Source organism: Nyctereutes procyonoides, unplaced genomic scaffold (assembly GCF_905146905.1).
Source record: "Nyctereutes procyonoides isolate TBG_1078 unplaced genomic scaffold, NYPRO_anot_genome, whole genome shotgun sequence".
Taxonomy (NCBI): domain Eukaryota; kingdom Metazoa; phylum Chordata; class Mammalia; order Carnivora; family Canidae; genus Nyctereutes; species Nyctereutes procyonoides.
In genome coordinates this window covers 21,006,477-21,033,384 of record NW_026575125.1, presented here as the reverse complement: position 1 = coordinate 21,033,384, position 26,908 = coordinate 21,006,477, and positions in this window count along the sequence as shown.

Here is a 26,908-nt window from a genome sequence, read left to right as displayed (position 1 = left end):
TCCATGTCAGCCTCCTTTCACTTCTTAAGCGTTCCACACACAATGCCACCTCAGAGCCTTTACACTGGCCAGGTCTTTTGCCTGCAGTGAACTTGCAGTAGATACCCATTTGGTGGCAATTGCCCTAATTCCTTCAGGACTCTTCTCAAATTCTAACCAATGAGGGTTTCCTGATACAACATCTCAACCTCTCTGCATTCCCCGCCCCCTCCCTGGAATTCCTATTCCTATCCCATCCACCCTGCTTCCTTTTTCCTCAGAGCCCTTATCAACCACCTGACATACCAGGTCTTCACCTGTTGGTCTATTTATTGTTCTACCGTCTTTGTTGCACTGCACCCCTCTAAGTTCCATGAGAGCTGGACTCTCTCCTTTTTTTTTTTTTTTTGGTCTTAGCTCTAGTTTCTAGAACAGTACCTGACCAATGCAGTTACACAAAAAATACTTGTAAAATGAATGTACGGACAAATGATCTGTAATTTTCACAACAGCCTTATAATTGCCCACATTTTAGAGAAAAAGAGGTTCAGACAGGTACAGGAACTTGCTCAAGGTCACTCAGCTAGTAAGAGATGGAGCCACAGCTCAAGCTGGTATCTGAGTCCAAATGTGATACACCTGGCAACTGTTCTACCACTTACAATGGTCTGAAAAGAGCTCAACCCTCAGAGCAACTGTACTGTCCTGAGAAGGAAGATGAATCCTTATCACTGATGTGGCCTCTTTCAGATAGAAAAGATTTTCACATATGATTTTTTTTTACTCTGAGTTTATTAAATCCGGGCTATCTTGCCTCCCTGGAGCCTCTCAGCATCCATGTGTATAACCTCAGCAGGTGTATAACCTGATGATCCATGTTGGCCAGAGATCCTCCTCTTGGTCAAGGCCCATGGAGACAAAAGCCAGTGAGCACCACAGGCCTGAGGGTGACAGCATTGTGAAGTCACGGGTGGCCCCTCACAGTGCCTCTGCAGCTGTGACCCATGCACTAGTTTTCCTTGGGTCAGCATGTGAGCTGCATCCAAGACAGTAGCCACATATGTGGACACCACCCTACTTCGCTTCATGTCCTTACTGTTCTGTCACCCAGAAATGTATTTCATTTGATTTTAAACTCAATGACCCGAACTCTGGAAATGCATTTTGGTTAATGACTTCATTTAAAGCATCTGACAGAAATATACGCATACAAATCAAGGCTTTCCTCCTCTCAGAAGAGGTTGGGGGGGGGGTGCGGTTCTCAAAAGTGACTGAACTTTAGAAACACTGCAGAGTTTTTTAAAAAAATATATACTGGTGCCTGGGCCCCAGCACGGACATTCTTATCTAAATGGCTTGGAGTGAGTGGCAAGCATCAGTGTTTTGTGGGAGACCCCAGAGAATTTTAACGATCAGCTAGGTTTAAGAACCACGTAAAGACATCAGGAAAATGTATATGCCCACACACGCACGTACATATGTGCACACACAACATCTCAGACCATCTATAGCAAGTGTGGGCCTCGCAGGAAGAAATACCAAACACATGATAAAAAGAAAAACTTACTGAGCTGACCCTCAACAAACAGCAAGGACCAGACTCCATGAAGCAGTGCGAGTGAGGGGCTAAGAGTCCACTTACACCACTGACTGAAGTGCTCGCTGAGCTGCGTTCCTTTTTTTGCTGTCGGTCCTTGTCCGGTTGGTCAGGCCAGAGGGAGGCATCCAGCGGCCTTGGCTACATCAACAACCCTGGTTTCCCTTCAAGGACACTACTCAGGAGACACTCTGAGGCGTGGCTCCGGTACCTGGGGCCGGCAACCTGCATCCTCCACTCCACCATAGAAGAGACGGCGTCATCACCAACGGTGGGTACACGTGCCACCATGTCCCTCGTATTTGTTATTACTGAATCAAGTTATATTGCTTTCACTTGTTTGCATTAGGTAAGCACCATCAAAATGAAAAGGGAACAGCTTGGGGACTGGCGTTTGCCTCATGTGGTAAGCTGCTCTGTAGCAGGATAGGAAGCCTTGTTGTAAAGAACAAAGAGAGGATTCCTGTGAGGACAAAGCTTCCCACGACTTTCCAGTGTTTTAGATGTGTGTTTTGTGCACACCAAAAGCAGAATCAATTCCTGGAAACCTTATTCAACTTCATGGTATAAAGACAAAAAGCAGTTGTGGAGAAACAAAGAAGAAAGGCAGTGAGAATGGGCAGCCCGGGGGGCTCAGCGGTTTAGCGCCGCCTTCAGCCCAGGGCGTGATCCTGGAGTCCCGGGATCGAGTCCCACCTCGGGCTCCCTGCATGGAGCCTGCTTTTCCCTCTGTCTGTGTCTCTACCTCTCTCTGTGTCTCTCATGAATAAATAAATAATCTTAAAAAAAAGGCAGTGAGAAGTATTTGATCTGTCATTGTTCCCAACAGTCCTCCTCATTAACACACAGCCCACCAGTCTCTCACCACTCAGTTCTTACTTCCTCCCAGTTCAAATTCCCTCTGCTTCCAAGAAGCCATCCTGTAAGCCGCCTTCTATTCCTTTCCATCACTTCATGATTCATTTGTACTTGGTATGATGTTGTGTCATTAATTCTCTTTCCACGGGCTTATACCTTTTCCCAGAACCTGAGCTCTGCTCATCTTGAGGGCAAAAGCTGTATCTCCCGCTAGTTTATGTTTTTTCCCCCACAGAGTTTGCTCAGGATACATATAACACCTCTAACTAGGTGTTCAATAAACAGAAGCTGGTTTGTCACTACAGCCCTTATCCAATCTGTGAACAATTTTTCCCCTATTCCTCTGAAATACAGTTAAGCAACAACCCATTTCAGAAGTTCTCATCAGGTTAGAATTTTAATAAATGAACTTTTCATTTCCAAGCACTCTGGGAGCATTTAATTGTAGTTTAGACCAATATAGTTTTTTAAACATCAAAGTAACTACCATTTTAGGCTTGTCTCTAAGGGCGCTCAACCATTCCTTGCTTCCCTAGAACATAATGTGTGGCCTCATCTCAGGGCCTTTACACTAACTTTTCAATTTGGCTGAAACATTCTGTCCTTTCCTTTATTCTCACCTGCTTCCTACATGTCATTTATGTCTTAACTTAAATATTTCCTTTTAGAAAGGCTTTCTGAGACCACTCAATTTAAAAGAGCTGCAAAGAGGGATGCCTGGGTGGCTCAGTCCATTAAGTGGTCGACTCTTGGCTTCAGCTCAGGTCATGATCTCAAGGACCTGGGATCAAGACCCGTGTTGGGCTCCATGCTTTGCAGAGTCTGCTTCAGATTCTCTGTCCCTCTCCCTCCAGCTCACACTCTCTCCCTCTCAAATAAATAAATAAAATCTTCTTTAAAAATAGCTGCAAACACACAGTTACAGTTATGCTCCATCACATTCTTACCCTTTTTTTCATTACATTGAAGTATCCGAACAACGTTTTGACTCATTACACTGAAAATCTCTCATTCATCTATTTACTATCCAGTTCCTGATATTCAAATGTATGCTACGTGGGGGTAGGCAACTCTTCTGTGATGTTCACCCCTCTCTCCCAGGTGCTCAAAAACTGGTACATAGTCAATACGTGATAAATATTTGCTGCAGAAATGGATTTGGAAGAGCCTGAAAGTTGATACATGAGCCCTTTCTCAGATAGGAGGTCATTATTTGCAAGTGAACAGTTCATTTACTTGTCTCCTTTCTATGGCATCTCTAAGTCCTTAGAAGAAAGAGATCTGAAACCAAGTAGCACAGAGATGGAGGAGAGAACTTGCTTGATGAAAGAACAAAGCCAGCTCATAACAACAACAACAACAAAAAAAAAAAACTGGCCCTTCTCCCTCTTCTCATGCATGTATCCAGTGACTGCCAGTAATTTCAGAATAATCATTTGTTAAAATCGATAAATATTTAAATCAGCATTACCTTATCAGTGTTCATCTCCATCAGTCCTCCTTCCATTATCTTTGTATAATTCCCTCATCTTCCAACTCTCTGCCAAGGAATATAAATTCACCTATTAAATTAAGTGATCAAATGTATAAATAACACTTCTACATCTCTAAGTAAATAACATTCCTAGTGCATTATGCAACCTTGAATGCAATACATCTTTTAGCTTTAATAACTGGAAATTTTTCAATGAGTTTTTGCAGCGTGGGGCCAAATAGTATGCTTTAGGACCACACAACTTTTTTTCTTCCTTCCTTATCTCTAGCACTATCTATCTCTAGGTTTTCTTTTTACCTAAGCTCAGAATGAAATTCATCAAGTTTTCTTTATATTCTCTCCAAGCAGTTGACACTTCCAATGACTTTGATGTTCAACAGCATTTGTTCAGATGTCTTCCTGACATTGACCCACAGTGTTGTAATATCTTTCAAGTCCAAGTTTTTCACCAGCTGAAGATTGTTTCCTTTACCATTATATATGTCAACAGACTTTAATCCAAATCAATACCATCTGAACCTTAACAGAAAATGTTTTCTTGATTTTGCTACCTTAGAAGCCTGAGACCTGCCCTGACGCATTTTGTCACAAGTAAGCAACGAGCTAGAGCATTGAAAGAAGTCTTTCTGAGAGGGTTTAGTCACATTAATTGAAAGTTAAATGACAGAATTTGAAAATAAAACATTTTTTCTGGAGACAAGCAAAATTTCCAAACCAAAGGATGCCTTTCCAAAGGAATAATTGAAATGCAAGAAGCTATAAAACTGATTTTAGATGAAATAGTGAATCATCCTAGTCAGAGCTTGCCACATGCCACCCACTTATCAAGTCACTGCTATGTACTCAAGAGTTTTTGTTCCTGGCATTCTTTAGTGATGTTTTTAATGATGGTTCTATACTTGGTGAGCTGTAACCAAAAATTTCGACGAATAATCAAAGTACTGTTGAGTGGAATATGTGTGGAAAAATCCACAAAGATCTTCCCTAGTGAGTGACAACAGCAATGATAAGCTATGCTTGGTGTTTGTGGCATCACCACTGTGGTTCTACAGATTATCAGTCAGCTCTCTAAAACTTGTTAGGAACTTGAGAGATGCAAGAGCAGGATAACAAATGTTATGATGCTTGAGCTGGTTATCACTTGTCATCTCTGGTTATCAGCCCTCCAGATCCACTCTTCATTATTTTGTATTCTCCTCTGTGCCCTGGAAAGGTAACATGCATGAATCTCATCAATGGGTTCCCTTCTGGATGTATCTGGCCAATAAAAGGCATCAGCAGGAGGTCGTATGGTGAGAGTATTTCCTGCAGGCTCACTGCACACAGCTCCTTTCAGGTGGCCATCTCCACACTGCTCTCTCCCTCTGGGATTCAGAAACTATTCCATTCATTCACCATTTTGGACCTAGAGTAGATAGCACTGTCACTAACCAGGATACTGCCTCATAGATTCCTTCTACTTTCTCCACATGTTTATAGATAGTCCTTTATGAAACTCTTTTAAAATTACCCAACTTGAGCTTCCACAGGATTCCTGAGACCAGTAAAGTTCAAGTTCCTGTCTTTGGGGAGTTTCCCATTTGGTAGGAAAGAACAATCATCATACCTTAAGAGAAGGAAGTAATCTAATATGATACCAAGAGTGACAATATCAATTGTTAAACTATGATACTTCCATGAAATGCTATGAGGATTAAGAAAAATAAAAGACTACTTGGGAGCTAAAGCTGACTGCAAAGATTTCAATCAAAAACTCAAACTTTGAGTGCAGTGACAAGATAAAAGAATATCTGGATGGCAGGAAGAGAGTAGATCTGCAATGTTCTCACCACATACACACAAATTGGTAATTATGTGAGGTGATAGACAAGGCAAATCTCAACGTTGTACACCTAAAACACACCCGGTATTATCTGTCAATTGCATCTCAATAAAACTGGATGTCGAAGGAAGAAGATATAAACAAACTCTGATGGGTAAGTGACTTTGGCAAAGGGACAAAAGTACAAGTAATAATACAATGTGGGAGGACAGTCAAGTGAGCAGTTAACTAGTCTATATAGTTTCCAAAACCTCTGGTGTGGAGGTAAATTTAGGGATTAAATATCAGCATAAGCCATCACATCTGGACCAGGCAACACGGGGGTGAATTCACACATAGGGATCAAGGCACCCCAGTGAAGATGAAAAGAGCATCTCCAGCTCCTGACAGGACAAGAATATTTGAGAGTGGGTTCAGTTGTCAAGCTAGCCCATTAGCGAAAAGAACAAAGTGAGATGTAAAATCATTTGTCCTGTGGCTTATGCTACTAGTTTGGTCTGGTTTTGATCAAAAGCTTTTCTGAATTCTCATCACAGCAGCCATCTCTGCAGTTTGAATGCACAACCGACGTCCTGTCTGTAACACAGACCCCTGCTGCACATCTTAGAGAGGGAAGTAGTGGCATGGCCTCAGACTCAAGTGCTGCCACCCATGGAGACCATCATAACAAGACCATCACTTCATGCTGGGCATCTCTCAGCCAACTAGCCCTCTGCTTGTACCCTATTCTGGTGTACAATTCAGAAGCTCTAAGTTTCTGCTTTCTGACATTTACTTTCTAGTCTACCTAACTTCTCCAAGATTCCATTGCCACTTTAGTAAAATGAACTAGCCGTACTTGCCCTTTCCGTGTGCTGACAACTGCTGTGAGGAACAAATTAAGTATAGTTCATCAAAGCAGGAGATAAGCCCACTAAAGGTAATTCAACTGAGAGATATTAGGAGGATGGAGATGGTGGGAATGGCAAGGTAAAAATATCTACCTTATAAATTCTTAGCAACAGGAAAGCATATTTTTGGTATTCATGCCCCAAAATGATTGAACAGTATACTAAAGGATTTAAGTATCTTGAATCTATGGTTTCCCTCCAATTTGCATTAGTACCAACACCATTATGTGAGGTATTATATTAAAATGTAATATTGGCTTTCGTGCAGTGTTTCCTAGTCCCTTTCAGATCAACTAAGACAATGTCTCCCAGACTCACGCAAAATCTCTTCTGTCATTTATTTCACAGCTTTTGAAGACAACTCAGGCACATAAAAATGTCTAAGTTTCTGTAGCTCACAAAGGCAATGCCTGTTGGAAAGTGTCAGTCGATCATATTACAAATACCTCTGGTCTACTATGAAAATTCAGAACGGTGACCCTGACTGTGACCTTCTCTCCCTGAAGTCAATCTGGTGCCTGCATCTGCACTGTGTTGAATTATAAGAACACTTTAGGACCTGGGAAAAGAAATGACCAAAAAATGCACGCGCCTCTTCCATCACCTAAGGAAAGGCGAGTCTGTTCTAAAACGAATGAGATGGGGACACAGAAGAGAAGCAAAAGAGAAAAGAAGAATAGGATTTAAAAGGTTCTGAGGTCCAAATACAGAACTCAAAAATAATGCTCACTGCAGAAACGTTGTGTTTACCGAGCATTCACTGGTTAACTACTAGTTATATTAGAGAACCATTAACCCAATGAATGATGCCCTGCTTTATCTTACAAAAATTACAGAATGGCTTTTAAGAAAAAATATTGTATGGGTCACTCTAGGAAGAAGTCAGTGCCCAAGACTTTTCATATCTGGTGGTATATATTTGGCCGTGAGAAATTAGAAGGTATTTTCTCTAAAAAAAAAAAAAAAAAAAGATTGCCTTTATGGCAATTCTTCAAGCCTACACTTAAGTTACGGCTTCTTCTATTACAGCTTCTGTAGCGGCAGCTCTTTCATTCCAGAAATCTGGCTGCACATTTTATTGCAGTAATAAAGTAATAAGAACCTAATCTCTTTTGAAAGGGTTTGCAGAAAGGATGCGTGCAAAATTGGCACAGGATAGAGTTTTTTACCTTTCCCCAGTGAAGTACAGACAAAGTAGGTCACAATCTGATTTTTTCCTAATTTGTCTTTATTCCAGCATGTCCTACATGTTATGCAGAGATCTCTAATGCTCATTACTATTTCAGAGTAGGAAGACCATAGTTCATACAATGTTTGAGTCAATTCCACAAGGTTGCTACATAAATACTGAATTTTTCAGAATGAACTTCCCGTCTCTTCAGGATTCCTCAGCTGGATCCCCACAAGCCTGGAGCTTCGGGTACTTCACAGCTCATGGTAATTCTTTTGATCAAAGATAACACAGAAAATGTATGAAGAGAGATTTTTAGAGATCCCTAGAGGCCAGTGCCTTTGAGTGAAGGATAGGACAGAGATAGAAGGCAGTCAAATACAATTGTTCTCCTGGCTCCCTGATGCCCTGTCCAGAACAGGTTTCCACCAACCACTTGACCAAATATATAACCAACAGTTTAATCTCCATTCTTCTATATTTTAACCAACTGAATGCCACAACATCAATGGTTTTGGAATCTAAGACATTTTCCTCTTTGGTAGAAGCCCGGATCTGAGGTAGAGGTTGAGTGTCATAGTAGTTATGAGCTAATTCTAGAACCAGATTCAAATCCTGTGTCTGCGTCATTCAGTGGCTGTGTCATCTTAGACAAGTCACCTAAACTCTCCCAGCTATTTCCTTACCCATAAATTGACAGGAATAATAGGGTGGCTTTGTATAAAGCCACACAAAATGATTCCTTTAGAGACTGCCATATGATAAAAGCTCAATAAATATTTGGTGATGATGAATGGAGATAGCAAAATCCACTTTAGGAACCCACCCAAAAAACTTCTAATAGAAGATGGTACGGTAACACAACACATGCATTTGACACCTCTCTTTAAAACCCCCAAAACAGGAGCAGGGTGTGGCTCAGTCAGTTAAGCATCTGACTCTTGGTTTTGGCTCAGATCATGATCTCAGGGTTGAGAAATGGAGCCCCACAGAAGGGAGTCTGCTTGGGATTCTTTCCCTCTCCTACTGCCCCTTCCCCTGCTTATACTGTTTCTCTCAAAAATAAGTAAGTCTTAAAAACAAACAAAATTCTAACATACCATCCACCTAGGAAATGAACCTAGGAAAGAGCAAAAATCTAAACCCAACCTACAATCTGTGAGCAGTATCTTTGAGAATTCAGTGAATTGTGGACTTAGATTAAGAAGGATGCCAAAAGCCAAAGCTCGCCTGTCTTGCTCCGGAGCAATGTGAAAATATCCTAGAAGTTATGGGATCTTGATAGACTGAAATGAGACTCCTACACTTGAATCAACAAAGTCTGTGGATATGGGTGGGCTGTGATGGAACTGGGGGTCCAGTTGCAAGTGACAAAATGTTATTTTTGCCCCAAAGTCTAAATGAAAGCAAGTGAGACCGGAAGGAAATGAAAAACACTAATCACTGCTGCAGCAAATTCTTATAAGCCAAGATGAATAAATACTGAATAAAAGACTTGTGAGCTCAGAGGCTCCATTTTGGTGCACATTCATCTCCTCTCATACTGCTTCTAAGCTCTCTAAGGAGAGGCATGCTTCCAAAGCCAGAGTCACAAGCAGATAGCACCCTTCGAATTACACAAAAACTGTAGGTTAAGTATGTCCCAAATGTTGCATGGTACATACCTGTAACATTAAAAATATATGCATCATCTATTTAAAAACTAAATGTAACTTAATTCTTGTATTTTTATTTACTAAATCCTGGCAATCATACCCCACCCACAGATAAGAAAGTAGGAAGGTCAAATGGGCCTTTCAGTCACTCTGAACCCATGTGGGGAAATTCACATAGCAAGGAAAGCAAATGAAAGATGTACTTCAGATACATTATCTCTAAGAAATTGCAGGTAAATTCACACAAACATCTTTATAATCTCAAAGTAAAAGAATATGGTCTATCTGAAGAAACAGCTCAAATTATAAATAAAATGGGAGATGAAAAGTGATTTGGCAAAACTGAGGAAAAAGAACTGAAGACATAATAATAAAGGTAGTTCAAAAATAAAAACAGTGAGAAGTAAAATCTATTCTGCTCACAGAGTCAATAATGTGGAGAAAAGAACTAAGAAAGTAACAAAAAATCCAGAAGACAAAGGCAAATGAATAAAGTGATGAAGGAAGAGAAGTAAGGGAAATCCAATGATCGTCAGCATCACAGTGATGGTGAGGATAGTAATTGCACCAGAAAGAGAGTGAAATAAACAAATTAATTGAAAAACATTATCTAATAAACAAAGTCTCAGTCATTTTTTGGCACCAAGGCCACAGCATTCCTAATAAACGTAATTCAAATTGTTCATAACCGCTGAGTGGTACATATACTTGTGCCTGTGGGATTTGTCCTTAGATGTTATGGGGGGGGGCGGGGAATGATTTAAAGCCAACTGCCTCCTGGAACAAGAGTTTGTCGTCTAAAAGGGAATTGAGACCCAAGGAAGAAGTCACCTGGAAGTAAACACTGTGACTGAATCACAGAATGTTCACATTTTAAACATTTGGAGAGAAATAAAAACACATTATTTTTTAAAAGATTTTATTTATTTATTTATTCATGAGAATAAATAATAAATAAATACAGAGAGAGAGGCAGAGACACAGGCAGAGGGAGAAGCAGGCTCCCCGCAGGGAGCCCGATGTGGGACTCCATCCTGGGACCCCAGGACCACGCCCTGAGCTGAAGGCAGACGCTCAATGGCTGAGCCACCCGGGCGTCCCAAAAAATACATTATTTAATTTCAAGTGGTTCTTTTTATGCTTTAGTAATCTTCCACATTTCAAGTAACAGGCACATCTAGCTTAAAAATAAATAAATATTGAATAACAAAAACACAAAGTCTCAAATCTACAAATCAGGACAACAAAATGTACCCCGGAAAAAGATTATAAAAATAATCAACATGAAGACATAGCCTGGTGAAATTCGTCAACTTCAAAGGTAAGAAAAGAACCGTACAGGCCTTCAGTGGTGACAGCAAATCATCCACAAACAGGAGAGACCAGACTGCCAGGAGACAGCAGAATAATGTTTCAAAGTTCTGATGGGGGAAAAAATAAAATGCCATCCAGTAATAGTCTACCACTTAAAATGTAGCAGAAAATTATGTATCCAACTTGCTGGGTTCTGGAAATACCAGCTTCAAGTCTTAAAATTCAGTCCTCAAGAAAGGAATTAAATAAGCCATGGCAGGAAATTCTAATAGTGAGCACTGAATCCATTTAAATATAGAATGTGAAATGACTGATTCCTCATCTATAAAATAACGATCACCAAAACAACTTTTAATGTTTCTTCTGGTTCTAAATCTTTCCAATTTCATTGATTGGAGGCTTATGATTCTTGTATCTCAGCTTCTAAAACACAGTGTCATTATTCATTTTTTCTTTTAGTGTTGAAGCACATTTTAATAAATACATTTTCAACACGAGGCATTGTGCTTCCCATTTGGGATGAAAGAAAACAAAATGGTGATTAAGAAACTCATCAGGGCTTCACAGATGCACACTTATTTTGGAGATAGACATAATTATTTGCATGTAGACAATTACAATAAATACCACGAATACCTGGAGCAATTATTACAGACCATCTTTTCTTGGGGAAGTGGGACAGAATCTTGGAGTTTCAGTGTGGAGCAGGAATAGTTTTCCAAATAAATGAAACAGCACATGCAAAGGCAGAAAGTAATAAAGAGTGCTGCATACTCAGGACATTTTTGTCCAAATATGTGGCTAGAATGTAAAATGTAAACCTAGTAATAACAGGTGAAATTGGTGAAACAGGATAGGGTCAGATTGCAAAGGGTCTGTTTAATCAGGTTAAATGGGGGATCCACTGGAAACAGTTTCCAGATAGCTATCTAGAACCATCAACACTGAACATCAAGTAGAAAATGAAAAGTCAGAAGCATCCTTGATAAATGTAGCATTGCTCCCATGGAGAAATACAATCTGTTTTCTAAAGATTATGTAACTTTCCAGCAAAATACTCTGGGGAAACAAAGAGCTACCAATGAGAAAAATAAGAAGTTTGATGTAAACAGAGACTTGAAAAGGCAGTATGCCTATCTCCTTTCATTCTGGGCCCCTGCCTCCACTATGAGAATGTGCCTGGGCTAGACTGTTGGGGGAATTCAAGAAAAGCACAGAACAAAGTCTAATTATGTTGGCCAAGACCATCCTAACTAGCCATTCCTAAGAGCATGGCCAGAGTCAGCATGGGTAGACAGTCAACCACAGGGCAAGAATACAGGAAAGTGTGGAACGTTAGGGCCTATTATCAACCTACACAAGTCCTCAGATAAATAAAAAAGAACAAAGCTGAATTTTAATGTTTTATATTAGGACTCATTGGTTTAACAGATATATAACCAAATCACGTTCATGACTGAAGAATTCAATCCCAACGCCAACCTTTAGAAGGGGAAAATAATCAGCATGCGCCTCTGCATTTGGCTAGGATGAAACTGTTTCTGTTTCTAGTACTCTATCAGTCATACATCCAAGGGTTTATTTTTCTTTCTTTCTCCCCCCCCCCTTTTTTTAAGACTCTTAGCCTCTCTTTCCCTCATCACCATACCACGTGATCTAGCAGCACAGTATATGTCTATATATCTTATGGTCAGCCAACTACTAATAAAATTCATTGTATACCAACTCTGTGTAATATAATGTACAACAGCCCATCTGATGCTGGCATCAGCTTCATGATGGGGGCAGTATCATTAGCTCCATTTTGTAAATGAAAAATCTGTGTCTTAGTAAAATCAAATAAGTTGCCCAAGTAGTCTACAAAAAGTCAAAAAACACAAACTGAAAAAAAGCTCGAATCTGAACTCAGGTCTTAAACCCTAAACTGAACTGTGTCTATGTGACAGGGACTAATGTTCTATTTTCACACCTACTCCATGAAATATCCCATCAAGCATATTCTGTGCTCCATAATCCTATTGGGCATTTCTTCTTTTTTAAATGGTTCCCAAATGTTGGGAGTCCAATCCTTCTGGTTCTCAGTGAATCAGCATGTCTATAATCAAGCACATTTAAGAATCAGGATGAAATGGAAACACTCTTTGTATCTGCAAATATCCTAAGTTAAAATATTTCTAAATTACGACTACCTATAAAAATGAAAATATGATACTTAGGAAGACTTGTCCAACTCATCCTACTGAAAAAAGAAGTCCTATGACTGAGAATTAGAAAACTTAGTCAAGGCACAATGTTCACAATTTTACATGTGAGAAAGATATATTTTAATTCCATCAAAATATAAAATTTTATGTGTCTATTTTCCTTTACAGCAATTGCGTGAATTAGAGAGCTTTCAATGCTGCTTATCATCAACAGGTAAATGTGACTGTCTTAGTGCTTTGCCACATCTGATGTGGCTAGGTCACACAGCCTCTACATCCAAAGAGAAGCCTCAATTGGATCCACTGTCTGTGCCCACTGTTCGTACAGAGAGATGCCCCATTTTTGTCAATTGGCAGCAACCATATCCTGAAGGTCTTGGTGCCCTTCAGTCAAAACATTATGTGAACTATCTGTTTCCCAGAGTCATCTTTCATTAGGGATTAATCTGAATTTTCTAGGACCTCTATCAAGAGAATGATTCTCTCTTTCAAGGATGTTACTGTTCTGAAAATGCCCTGGACTTAAAGCTACGACATTTTAGTTCATGATCCTAGACCTTGGTACAGAAATATGTACAACCTAATTCTTAGGAGTGGTGGGATACCAGCATTAAGATAAATGCAAAGGTAGGGACTAACACAGCTAGCAAAACAAGTTACAAAGAAAATAAAAGAAAAACACTCTGCTTCATCTTCCCTTCTCCTTCTCATCATGCAATTAGCACTGTTGTTGTCTCCCAGGTAGTCAGGATAGTTCAGTGTTTGTGGCAAGGTTGCTGTCAGATTTTGCAGTTGAGTTTAGATGGATTAGGTATTAAGCAACATCAAGTTCTTTGAAAAACAGGGCATGATCTTTGTACTCTTGGGAGAACATAGGCAAAACCTTATAATCACTTCACTAATTACCCCGAGTAAAGTAATTTGTTTTATCTGTCTGCCATTTGGTTTCCTGCAAAGTGCGGGGAAAAAAAAAAAACTATTAGGGGATTTTGCTCAAACTAATTACTACTATTTTATCATGAAGACTGTTCAAGCGTAATCCTCTTTCCTTGGCTTGCTTTCTCCTTGAATTTAAAGTCTTATGGTAAGCCAAGAAGTAGTTTAAACATCCCAGACTGTAATAGATACTCCTGATTTTTAGCCTCCCACTCTAATCATGTGCCATGATACCTCCGTGCTCTAAGTCAACAGCTGCTAACAAGTGCTGTATATGGACTCTCTTGGTATAAAGTTGTGAAATGAGTTCAATATCAAAAGGAATTTTGCTAGAATTTAGAAACATCATAGTTATGTGGTGCCTGACAATTAATAGAAAGTTCTCATGAACATAATTTCACAGAATCTTCCTAATGATCATGTGAGGTAGGATGGTAGATTATTGTTCAGTAAGTATTCATGTCCTATCTCACCTCACATTCTAGAAGAAACACTTCCTCACACCACTGCTAGTGAGCTTATGATTTGCTTTGGTCAGTGGCATATTTGTAGACATGAGAAAACCAAAGACTTGAAGTGTGCTTGTAAAAGGAAGCTCTTGCCATTGCCAGGAGAAGAATCTAGCCTAAGACACTCATCTCAGAAGAATTACAAACGTGGAACAGACCTGGACCCAGCTTAGAGTCTGGAGGCAAGCCCAGCTGAGCCCAGCCTGGATCAGCTTCATCCCAGTTGACCTGCTGACACATAATCCAAAATTGGCAGATTATCCACAATTGTTGTAAGCCTTAGAAACACTGTGGTTGTCACCCAACAAACACTGATGGATATACCTGATGCCATCATTCCCATTTTGCAAAGAATGAGAAAATAAGAACTCAGAAGTAAAGCGATGTGCTCAGAGCTTCCCAGAAATTAAATAACAGAGTTGTACTTGCTGATTTGAAGAGAGAAAAAGAAGAAAAGGTCAGTGACATTTATGAGGCTATGTTTGACATGGAGTTGATGTCGATAAAATAAATCTACATCTTGCTAGATGAAAAACAACATACATAAAGTCTGTTTTCCATTTTGTTTTATCTATTCAGAATCGGTTGTAAACACTGATGGCTAGAAGAATGGATACTGACAGTCTCAGTCACAATATTAATGAGACATATTGGCTAATAGAAACCCTCAAGTTTTATTTTCTTTATCGAGCCCATTAAGATGAAATCCAGCTCTGGCAGTGTTCTCTCATTTGAATGGCTGGTGTGGTTTCCTTGATTGAAATGACTGCTCTGTTGAGTTGGATGAATGGCACTGCTAAAAAGTACACTGTCAAATATTGATAGCTAATTAGATGGATTTTATCATAATAGTCAACTGCACTCACACAAGAAAGGAAGAGCTATTAAAGATCTTGACAAGAAAATAAACTGAGCCCTAGAACCTCACTGTTTATTCAAAGCTCATTTCTAAGTTTAGCACTCCAAGTAGGAAGATGTGTTTTTACAAAACCAGTGAATGATAAACCCAAGGGATTATGTACATATTTTAAGAAATATCAGTACTAGGGTTAAGTCGACTATAAAGTTTCTAGGATTCTTGACCAGCCAGCTTTCTAGAAGCTCTGGATTGCCCTAATTGGTCAGACTGTTAAAAATTTCAGGAACAACCTGAGCAAATTTTTCTTTCCTTCCCCCCCCAAAAAAACACATTTATTTTTAGAGAGAGACAGAGTGTGTGGGGGAGGGACAGAGGGAAAGAACCTTTGGCAGACTCCCCGCTGAGTGCGGAGCCCAACACGGGGCTCCATCTCATGACTCTGAGATCATGACCTGAGCCAAAGTTGGACACTTAACTGACTGAGCCACCCAGGTGCCTTGAGCACATTTTTCTAATAAAGAAGTCCAAAGACAAAGAAAAAGAATTGCTCACACTGAAGACTAAATAGAAAGTAGTGGATCATCTTTAAACCTCAATGGACTAAGATGTCCACACTGGGGAAAAACTGAGGAACCACAGAAAGGTAAAGAGTAAAATGGAGCACAAACTGGGAATAAATTGAGTTAGGCTTAACAGGAGAGGGAGAAGGGGCACCTGGGTGGCTCAGTGGTTGAGTGCCTGCCTTTGGCTCAGGTCATGATCGTGGGGTCCTGGGATTGAGTCCCGCATTGGGCTCCTTGCAGGAAGCCTGCTTCTCCCTCTGCCTACGTCTCTGCCTCTTTCTCTGTGTCTCTCATGAACAAATAAATAAAATCTTAAAAAAAAAAAAACAAGGAAGGGAGAAAAAGGACAACTGGAGAATTTTGCTAACTTCAGCAAGAAATTACCCCAGTAGATTAAGTAGAAGACCAGCCCAGAACTAAAGTTAACAAGTACCAAGGATAGTAGTGAGGACAGGCTAGAAGCAGGAATACCAGTACTGTGGGGTGGGAAAAGGGAGTTGGCGGATAGGGAGACTCTTTCATAAATTTCTGTCCCCATAAAATCTGACTCAAGTTAGCATAAATAATATCAAAGTAGCTATTACCCACCCACTACACTAGACAGAGAAGAATTAAATGCAGCAATGCCAAAAATAGATTAATTTATGAAGATACTGAGATGGTTCTGGTTGACACTGCTGTTTCCTCACATACAGATTCATGGATTATTCTAGGCAAATGCTCACAAATTATTTAGCTCATTTTTAAGATTCCTTCCAAAATTCTTTCTCCCTCCACAAATTCCTTTATTTACCTTCTCTTCACCCTGAGGGCTTCACTGCACGTCTATACCTTCTCCACAGAACAGAAAGGGGAATGGCAAGAATTCCATTTAATGGCAACAATTCCATTTAACAAAAAGTTGATTGCATAGACTGTGTCATGATAACAATAGTAACAACATTAGCAACCATATGTTAAATATTAGCATGTTCCATGAAAATTGCTTTACAGTCAAGGAAGAGCAGAATATAGCCCTTGCCTTCAAAAAGCTTCCAGCCAAAGAGGGAAACTCTAATGAGAATTTATCAGGCAATTACTATAGGTCATCATTCTTCTAAATGCTTTACTTCTGTGTTTCCACCCATGTCAACCTCATTAAAAAAAAAACCTACAAGAAGGGGCCTATTATTATCCCCATTTGATAGTTGAGAGCAAAACTCCTAGAGGTTTAAGTAACTTGCAGAAGTTCACAGAACCAGTAAGTCATAGGCTTTGGCTTCATAACCCATGCTTTGAACCTCTATGGTACAACACTCCCTATAATGGATTAAACGGCTAAATCTAATTGAACAAAATATAATGCCAAGAATGAAGGCATCCTTTCAAATGGAAAGACAGCAGAAGCTATCACAGAGACACTATTATTGAGATGAATTAAGAAATTTATTTCAGTCCACTGAGTCATTATTAACTCATGTCAAAAAGAGAGGTGACTAAAATAATGCTTGGACATTTTTAAAAATTCAACTATCATCCCAATCTGCACTTTCCAAGTACTAAACCACTATATATTAGAACAAAGTTCTTTGATTACTGCAGAATACAGTGGCTTTCTCAGGTCTTGTGATTCATCTACCTCTAACATATTGATCTCAATAATGAATACATTTATAAAATACTCTGCATATCCTCTCTTTCTCTCTCTGTGACTATCATAAATAAATAAAAATCAAAAAAAAATTTAAAAAATACTCTGCATAACTGATTAGACCAGGAGTCAGCTATTATAGCCCATAAGCCAAGTCCCACCCACAGCCTATTTTTGTAAATTAAGTTTTATTGGAACACAGCCATCCTCATTCGTTTATGTATCATCTATAGCTATTTCTGTACCACAAAGATGGAGTAGAGTAGCTGCTGGTAGAAACTTTATGGCTTGCAAAGCTAAAATATTTACTATGTAATCCCTTTACAGAAAAAGTTTTCTGACACCTGGATTTTAAGAGGACTTTAGAATGATTTCCCAATTTCATGAAAATTTATCTTACCCTCATCAAAAAATGTTCCCATGACTCTGTTCAAAGGCATCTAGAACACTCAAAACAAGGACAACATCAGTATTATCTTTTCCAAGAAAAAGTAAAACCCAACCAACCAAGAATCATGGCCTCTTGTTCTTTCTTAAACTTTGTCTTTTTAGGGATGCCTGGGTGGCTCAGTGGTTGAGCATCTGCCTTCATCTTAGGTCGTGATCCTGTGGTCTTGGGATCGAGTCTCGCATCAGGCTTCTCCTAGGGAGCCTGCTTCTCCCTCTGCCAATGTCTCTGCTTCTCTCTGTGTGTCTCTCATGAATAAATAAAATCTTAAAAAAATATGTCTTTTCAAAACTTTTCAAAGTTATTGATGCCAGAAAGATTATTCATCATCTTTAAGCATACACGGGTTGAAGATACTCTCCTAGGAGCAATAAAATTCACTTTAAACATGACATAGGACCATTCTTGAAAACTTTGTATTCTGGCATGGACAATATGAGGGCAAACAGGTGGCATGATAGGATGAACAAAAAACATCCAAGAAGGGCAGAACTGAAATTTATCCACTGGGTCATTTTTCACAATGATATCTTCATGGTCCTTTCCAGAAACATGTGTTCTAGATGAGATGATATTATAAGCATAGGCACAGAAATGTACTTAAAGCTTGAAAATCAGGTTCCTTCTTTTAGCTTTCCAAAGAATTCAATAGTTACTTCTGATGCTCATTTCCCCCAAAACCTTCTTCAAAATTTCCCTTACAGCCTCATCTCCTCATTCTTGCCAATCTAGCCAGCCTTCTTCCGGGCTTGCTCCTCTGTAAACCAAGGGATGGAATGACCGTGTCCTTACAAAATTCATACATTCGAGCTCTACTCCCAGTATGACTCTATTTGGAGATAGTGCCTATGAGAAAGTAAGGTAAAAGGGGGTCTTAAGGGTGGGGACCTCATGATAGGATTAGTGTCCTTTATAAGAAGAGGAAGAGAGACCAAGGTGTTCCCCCCACTACATATATGCACACAAAATGGACAAAGGAAAACATGGCACCAAGCCACCAACTGCAGGCCAGGAAGAGCACTCTCACCAAGAATCCTATCAGCCAGCACCCTGACCATGGACTTCCAGCATCCAGAACAGTGAGAAAAACAGATTTCTGTTGTTTAAACTACTTAGTCTGTGGCTTTTTGTTATGATAGGACTAAACAGCCTAATATACCAAACCTAAACATCACCTAAGGATTACTTCCCAAAAGTAGCACTTCAGCCAGGGCACTTCCTCCTCAAAAACATACACTTGGCTGATAGGATCATCCAGTCTTACATCAATCCAACACCATCTGAATTACAGCCCTTGCAGCATCCAAAGTCTTCCACAATCTCAGTACTTCTAACTTTATCTCCAAACATTAACAATAGTTAAGTGTTTTGTTCACTATGCCTGAAGCCACCTTGCTCGTCTCCACAATTCTTTGCCCTGGATTGTCTGGAATATCCTCATCTGTTTTGTCCGTTTTAAAAATCCTTCTTCCTTAATAACTGTCCACTATGGTGGCCCACACCAGCTTCTTCCTTTGAACCATAGCTACTGCTTATATCACTCATTTTTACTAATTGTATACACAATGAAATAAACCAAGTAGGTCTGCAAATATTTTTTCAATCCACCAAGAGTTAATTAAAATCCAAAAGAAAAAAAGAAACAAAGTTGGTTTTTACTGTAGTAACAAAAAAATACCTAACTTACCTAGAAATATCTTCAGCCAAAACATATGGGATATATAGAATAAATGAGTAAAAGAAAAACTGAGACAGCACACTTTTATAGAAAAAAAGTGAATGTGTATATAATCTATATTTCATATAGATGTCAAATATGTCCAGATTAACTTATAGTAAAAAGAAAATCAGAATCTCAATATGATCATTTGAATCTTGACAAAAATTAGCCCAAAATTTAGCAAGCATAGAAAAGTTTCAAGAGTTAACAAAATTTAAGGGAAAGAAAAAGTTTTAAGGGAAATACCTGTATTAAATATTAGATATAAAAAACTATAATTAATACAGTATTGTATTGGCACAAGAACAAACATATAAACATAGAATAGCTTATAAACAGATACTAGCCTATAAAAGACTTCAATATTTGTTTAGAGAAGCACTACAAGTCAATGGAAAAAATAGAAAAAATTGAATATAAAGTATATTGACTACCAGGAAATAAGAAATACACTCATAAAATTAAGTTACATATGAATTATACCATTATCTCTAAAAACTGAAACCTTAAGAAACAGATGAAAGTAGATAAACACATGTACTCTATGTGAAAAAAGTCATTTATCAGCCTGAAAGCAGTGAAATAGATTTCATTGCACAAAACAGAAAAGTCTCTACATTGAAAATATTAGAACTACAATCTGAAGGAAAAAATGAAAAGCAAATCAGTGAAAAATGCAACCATGGCACCGGATTACTATTCTTATGCCCTAAGCAACTCTAATGCTTGGCAGAATGGTGGTATAAAAATATACCCAATGGCAAGTGATGCGGATCATTTTCTCATTAGCCTGTTGGCCATGTCTATGTCTTCCTCTGTGAGATTTATCTTCATGTCTTTTGCCCATTTCATGATTGGATTGTTTGTTTCTTTGCTGTTGAGTTTAATAAGTTCTTTATAGATTTTGGAAACTAGTCCTTTATCTGATATGTTATTTGCAAATATCTTCTCCCATTCTGTAGGTTGTCTTTTAGTTCTGTTGACTGTATCCTTTGCTGTGCAAAAGCTTCTTATCTTGATGAAGTCCCAATAGTTCATTTTTGCTTTTGTTTCTTTTGCTTTCGTGGATGTATCTTGCAAGAAGTTACTGTGGCCAAGTTCAAAAAGGGTGTTGCCTGTGTTCTCCTCTAGGATTTTGATGGAATCTTGTCTCACATTTAGATCTTTCATCCATTTTGAGTTTATCTTTGTGTCTGGTGCAAGAGAGTGGTCTAGTTTCATTCTTCTGCATGTGGATGTCCAATTTTCCCAGCACCATTTATGGAAGAGACTGTCTTTCTTCCAGTGGATCGTCTTTCCTCCTTTATCGAATATTAGTTGACCATAAAGTTCAGGGTCCACTTCTGGGTTCTCTCTTCTGTTCCATTGATCTATGTGTCTGTTTTTGTGCCAGTACCACACTGTCTTGATGACCACAGCTTTGTAGTACAACCTGAAATCTGGCATTGTGATGCCCCCAGATATGGTTTTCTTTTTTAAAATTCCCCTGGCTATTCGGGGTCTTTTCTGATTCCACACAAATCTTAGAATAATTTGTTCTAAGTCTCTGAAGAAAGTCCATGGTATTTTGATAGGGATTGCATTATACGTGTAAATTGCCCTGGGTAACATTGACAAATGTTAGCAGGGCTTCATCCCTCCATTCGTTTCTTTCTCTCCTCTAATTTTACATATATTTGAAATTTTCAGCAGCAAACTAAAGGACTTAGGTAATTAGAAAAAAGCAATCTTATTAGGATAATGGAGAAGGAAAATATAAATGAGAGGAAGAAATTGCCAAGAAGGGTCTGGCTAGCAGAGAAACGTTTTGGTGAAATATCCACTATAGATTTTAAAAATAGAAGACAACTGATATAAGAATTAGCATATAAATGATGGCAAAGGGCTCTCTCCTGGAATGTGGGTTAGTCAGTGTCTGATTCTGGAAGGGGCTATGGTCAAAAGGACAAAGCCAAAGGAAAAGAACTTTGAAATATACTGAAAGCAAAACCAATTTCACAAAGTATAATATATGGCTCAATTATATACTCTTAGACTGAATAAAATGTTATAATCCAATTGAAAGCTCTCTACTTCCATTTTATGGTTTATGATTAGTCACATAAGTCTACAGGTGCATTATAACACCAGGATTCACTTTTGGATAACAGATTGATACTGTTAATACATATAAAATCGGGAATTTAAGAGGGAGAAAATAATGGTTTTTTTTTTAATTTATTTATTTATTCATCAGAGACACAGACTGAGAGAGAGAGGCAGAGACACAGGCAGAGGGCGAAGCAGGCTTCCCACAGGGAGCACAATGCGGGACTTGGTCCCAGATCCTGGGATCACGACCTGAGCCGAAGGCAGGCGCCCAACCGCTAAGCCACCCAGACATCCTGAAAATCATGTTTTCAGTATGGACCACATATCAGCAGATAATCCCAAATTAAAATCGAGAATTTACTGTTTGTGTCCTGCTTAAAATAATCTGTGTTAAAAAGTACAGTGGTATTAGATTGGAAGTTTGAAGAGAGTTACATTTTATTCATCACTCTAACAATTATATATAGAGTACCATGTGCCTTTGTCAAATGGAGGAGTCAATACAAGGAACAAGTAACTCCCTATGCTGAGGAGCTCTCCATTCAATGGAAGTCAGAGAGTAGAGAGTCAACAGTGATGTAGGTTGATAAGTGTTGGGATGGAGACAGGTAGAGAGCTCTGACAGTATGTAAAGACCATTTTCCAATATGAGAGGTCAGAACAAATTTTCTGGAAAAAAAAATGTCCTTTAAAGTGAAGACTTAAAAATAAATAAATAAATAAATAAATAAATAAATAAATAAAGTGAAGACTTAAGGGGATTCCTTAGTTTTATTACCCATAAAGCCATCTTTTTTAAAGACCAGGTGAGGGCAGCCCAGGAGGCTCAGCAGTTTAGTGCCTGCCTTCAGCCTGGGCGTGATCCTGGAGTCCCGCGATCAAGTCCCACGTCGGGCTCCCTGCGTGGAGCCTGCTTCTCCCTCTGTCTGTGTCTCTGCCTCTCTCTCTCTCTCTCTCTCTCTGTGTGTGTGTGTGTGTGTGTGTGTCTCATGAATAAATAAATAAAATCTTTAAAAAAAGTGAAGACTTAAGAGTCAAAGTTAGCCACATTAATACAGAGAAGAAAAGAGTTAATGGCCAAGGAAAAAGGCATATGGTTCAGAGGCAACAGCAAAGCACATCTTGTTGCTGGCGCATACAATGTGAAGGGAGAGAGAGGAAGAAAAAAGAGAAGAGAAGAGAAGAGAAGAGAAGAGAAGAGAAGAGAAGAGAAGAGAAGAGAAGAGAAAAAAGAAAGAACGAGCTGGAGAGTTTAATCAGATTAAGGATTTGGACTTCTAAGGGCAATGGAGAACCATTTAAACAGGAATGGGAAGTGTGACATAATCAGGTCTCCATATTTTAAAAATTATCCTGGCTGTTGTACAAAGGAAGAAAGAGGGAGGGTGCTGGGAGAGTCAATGAGCTCAGCTAAGATTTTCACACAATGAGGTAAAATAGTGGCCTAAGCCAGAACCGAATGATGGAAGACACAGAGACATTAAGTTTTAGGAATATTTAGAGGTCAGAATCTTTAAGATTTAGTGATTACATTTGGGAACAGTAAAGCCTTTGAATATCTGTACAGCATAAGTCATCAAATTAACTGGCATAAAGTTCTTCATAAAATTCCCTTATCCTTTTGATAGCTGTAGAATCTGTAGTGGTGTCACCTCTTACTACTGATACTGATTGATGAGGTTTTTTCTGGATGAGTCTAACTAGAGGCTTTTATGTTTTATTCATTTTATCAAAAAATTACCTTTTGGCTTCATTGATTTTTTTGTTAAACTTTTGTTTGCTGTTGAAAACACTGATTTCCATGCTGATCCTTATTTTTTTCTTCTACTTATTTTATTTCATTTGCTCTTCTTTTTCTATTGCTTTCTGTTTTCTGTGTCAGACTTGCGTTTAAGCTTTATTCCTTGAGATCAGAGCATCATTTAATCTAGAGCTAGTTTTTCCCCACTTCTGAGTACTCTACCCAATTGCCTGTGAATTATGACATTTTTCACTCTGGTGGGAATAGTAGCTATCCCTGCCCCTGTGCGAGCACTGAGGATTGCTCCCGCAAATCTTTTTAAGTGACTTTTACCCACAGCTTACAGTAGTTCCCTCACTAGTATGCAGTGATCAGTGGTGAACTGATGACTCAAAGGGGACTCTCTGCAGATATTCTGGAGTTCTCCATCTGCGCAGCTCTGCCCACTCACTCCTCTGCTCTGCATTCTCTAGCCTCCTAGAGGTAGTAATGGGAACAGATAGTGACCATCTCAGCAAGTCCTGCATGGATGTGCCCCTCTTTTTAGAATGTGTGGTTAATGCATCACCCCCACGGCTCTGGCTTCTCAGCCAAAATTCACAAGAAAAAAAAATTCCCATTTCCTTCTGAGTCAACTGACTTTTGGGGCCAGGAGGGTCTATCACTGATAGGAAAAATGCTAAGTACCTGGCTCTTAGCACCACTACTTATGACATTTGAATTAGTTAAGGAATGAAAAGACCTATGATCCAAGTTCCTTCCAATCCTATCATTTCATACACAAAAATAAAGGAGTTATTTTAAAATACAGTAGGAGAGAAGAGTCTGTACAACAGGCAAAAAAAAAGTTATTTCGTCAGGTTAAAATGAATGGCTAAATGACAGAAATGAGTGAAGGAGGATGGCTATTGTTTCATTAGCAGCGTAAGGGGAGTAAAAGGCATTGTATCACTGATGTACTATAATGTTGTCACATTGAAGGAGCTTCTCAGAAAAGCCAGCAACCCCTCCTCTGGGTCACTCTCTGGACCCACAGTGGGCCGGGGCACACACAACATTAATTACAGTCATTAAGGGAGAAGTCTCTCAAATGCCTTCAACTTAGGGTCTCTCCCAGTGAAAGCTCAAGAAAAAGATCTTCTGACAGACATTTACATTCCTCTGCTCTTGATTCAGCTTTTATCTTAATAAGAGGGAAAAAATTACAGGGCTGCAACATGTCACCTTTTTGAAGAGTTACTTAGAGGACAGTATCAATACCTACTCCTATCTATATAAGCCTACTTTTCTTCTAGGTGATTGATTCATAATTCCCAGGTATAAAATATGGTTAAGGCTATTAACCTGGAGTTTCTCCAAACATGAGAAAATACAAGCCAATCCTGGCAGTTTCAAGTTTCCAAATATCAACAAACTTCATTTCTGGAGGTAATGGAGTAGCCCAGTGAGGTAAATCAAGAGAAACAACTTCAATTATTTTCCCCTACCACCTTTGTTTTTGCCTCGTTTAATTAGTACCAGCTGAGGTGTTTCAAAGCATAATGTGGTCTTCAGAACCCGCCCTTAGACCAGGCAACCCCAACCCCTGCCCTGGGTTCTCCCTTCAGAGGGACCTGCTTCTGGCCTTCCTCTAGCCACAATCTTCTGAGTAGGAAGAGGAATCTGAAAGGCCTAGGGGTACATCTTCACTTGGAAACCATTCCTTGCCCTGACATGGGATACTGACGATGGGAATTCCCCAAGGCTCTGATAATAGATCATCTCCCTGAATCAACCTCCTGGAGTTGGCAGCATTGCAGCATGTGTGCCGATAAGCCAGGGCCAGCAGTTTCATAAGCTGTAGAGAGGCTGGATGGGATGTTCACAAGCCTGTGCATGGCCCCTCTTCCTAATAGATACAACACAGGGTGGGAAATAAAGGCAAGCTGATAGCCAAAGACCTTGAGTTTTTTTACTTTTTCCCTGTATGATGCATGCTCTCACAGAAACCCTGGACGAGAAGCATATCAGTCACTCTAAGAAATGATTCAAGCTGGTTAAATCCAAAAGTTAAATCACACATGCACAGGATAAAGGGAAAATTGGGGAGACCACCAGGTTTCACCCCTTCATACTACCCTCCCCTCTCCTCTTCACAAGTAGGCGGTTGCTAAATCTTGTGCCTCTAGCTTCGTAAGACCAAAAAGAGGGCACAGAAGCACCAGGAGATCCCTGGTCCTCCTTATCCTCAAGCCACATTGGTCAAAGTCTTGAACCTCAATGGAAAATACAGTGAACCTCAAAATCTAAATCCATCATGTTCTTTTCAATCACTTCTATCTCCCCTTCCAAGGCTAAGAGACAACCAGGCTCATTGAACACTTTTGTGCTTAACACAGAATGGCTGCAGACTGGGGATAGGGGAGGCTGCTGGATTCCAATTAACTTCGCCACTTAACTTTGATTGCTGTGTTACTCTGGATGAACTGGCTGCTTATTAGTAAATGGGTGTGAAGCTCTTAAAGATTAATGATTGCAATGACTGTAGCTACACAACAGGACCCAGATGTTCCCATACTTTTTGCTTCCTCTCCTTGACCCTCTTTCCTGCAAGTACTAGAGAGAAAACACAAACACGGCATTTAGGAAACCTGACACAGGCCCAAACTACTGAGATGGTTAGGGCTTCAACTTTGAACACCGCTCTGTCTCATATATTGAGATAAATTCCATAATCCTGATACCAAAGGGTATCATACTTTTGGATTATCATACTGCATACTTCAAAGTGGGAACAGAGAAAAAGTTGAAGATACATCAAACATGTATAATTAACTGTTTGACCTCAAAGCCAAATCTTTTTTTTAATAAATTAATTTTTATTGGTGTTCAATTTACCAACATACAGAATAACACCCAGTGCTCATCCCGTCAAGTGTCCCCCTCAGTGCCCGTCACCCATTCACCCCCACCCCCCGCCCTCCTCCCCTTCCACCACCCCTAGTTCGTTTCCCAGAGTTAGAAGTCTTTATGTTCTGTGTCCCTTTCTGATATTTCCCACACATTTCTTCTCCCTTCCTTTATATTCCCTTTCACTATTATTCATATTCCCCAAATGAAAGAGAACATACACGGTTTGTCTTTCTCCGATTGACTTACTTCACTCAGCATAATACCCTCCAGTTCCATCCACGTTGAAGCAAATGGTGGGTATTTGTCGTTTCTAATGGCTGAGGAATATTCCATTGTATACATAAACCACATCTTTATCCATTCATCTTTCGATGGACACCGAGGCTCCTTCCACAGTTTGGCTATTGTGGACATGGTCAAAGCCAAATCTTGATGAAAAAGCCAAACTTTACTACATAGCAAGTTCATGTATTCACAAAATCAAAGAAAATAACCCATACTGAGGACTTGGCAAAGAAATTACATACGTTCATC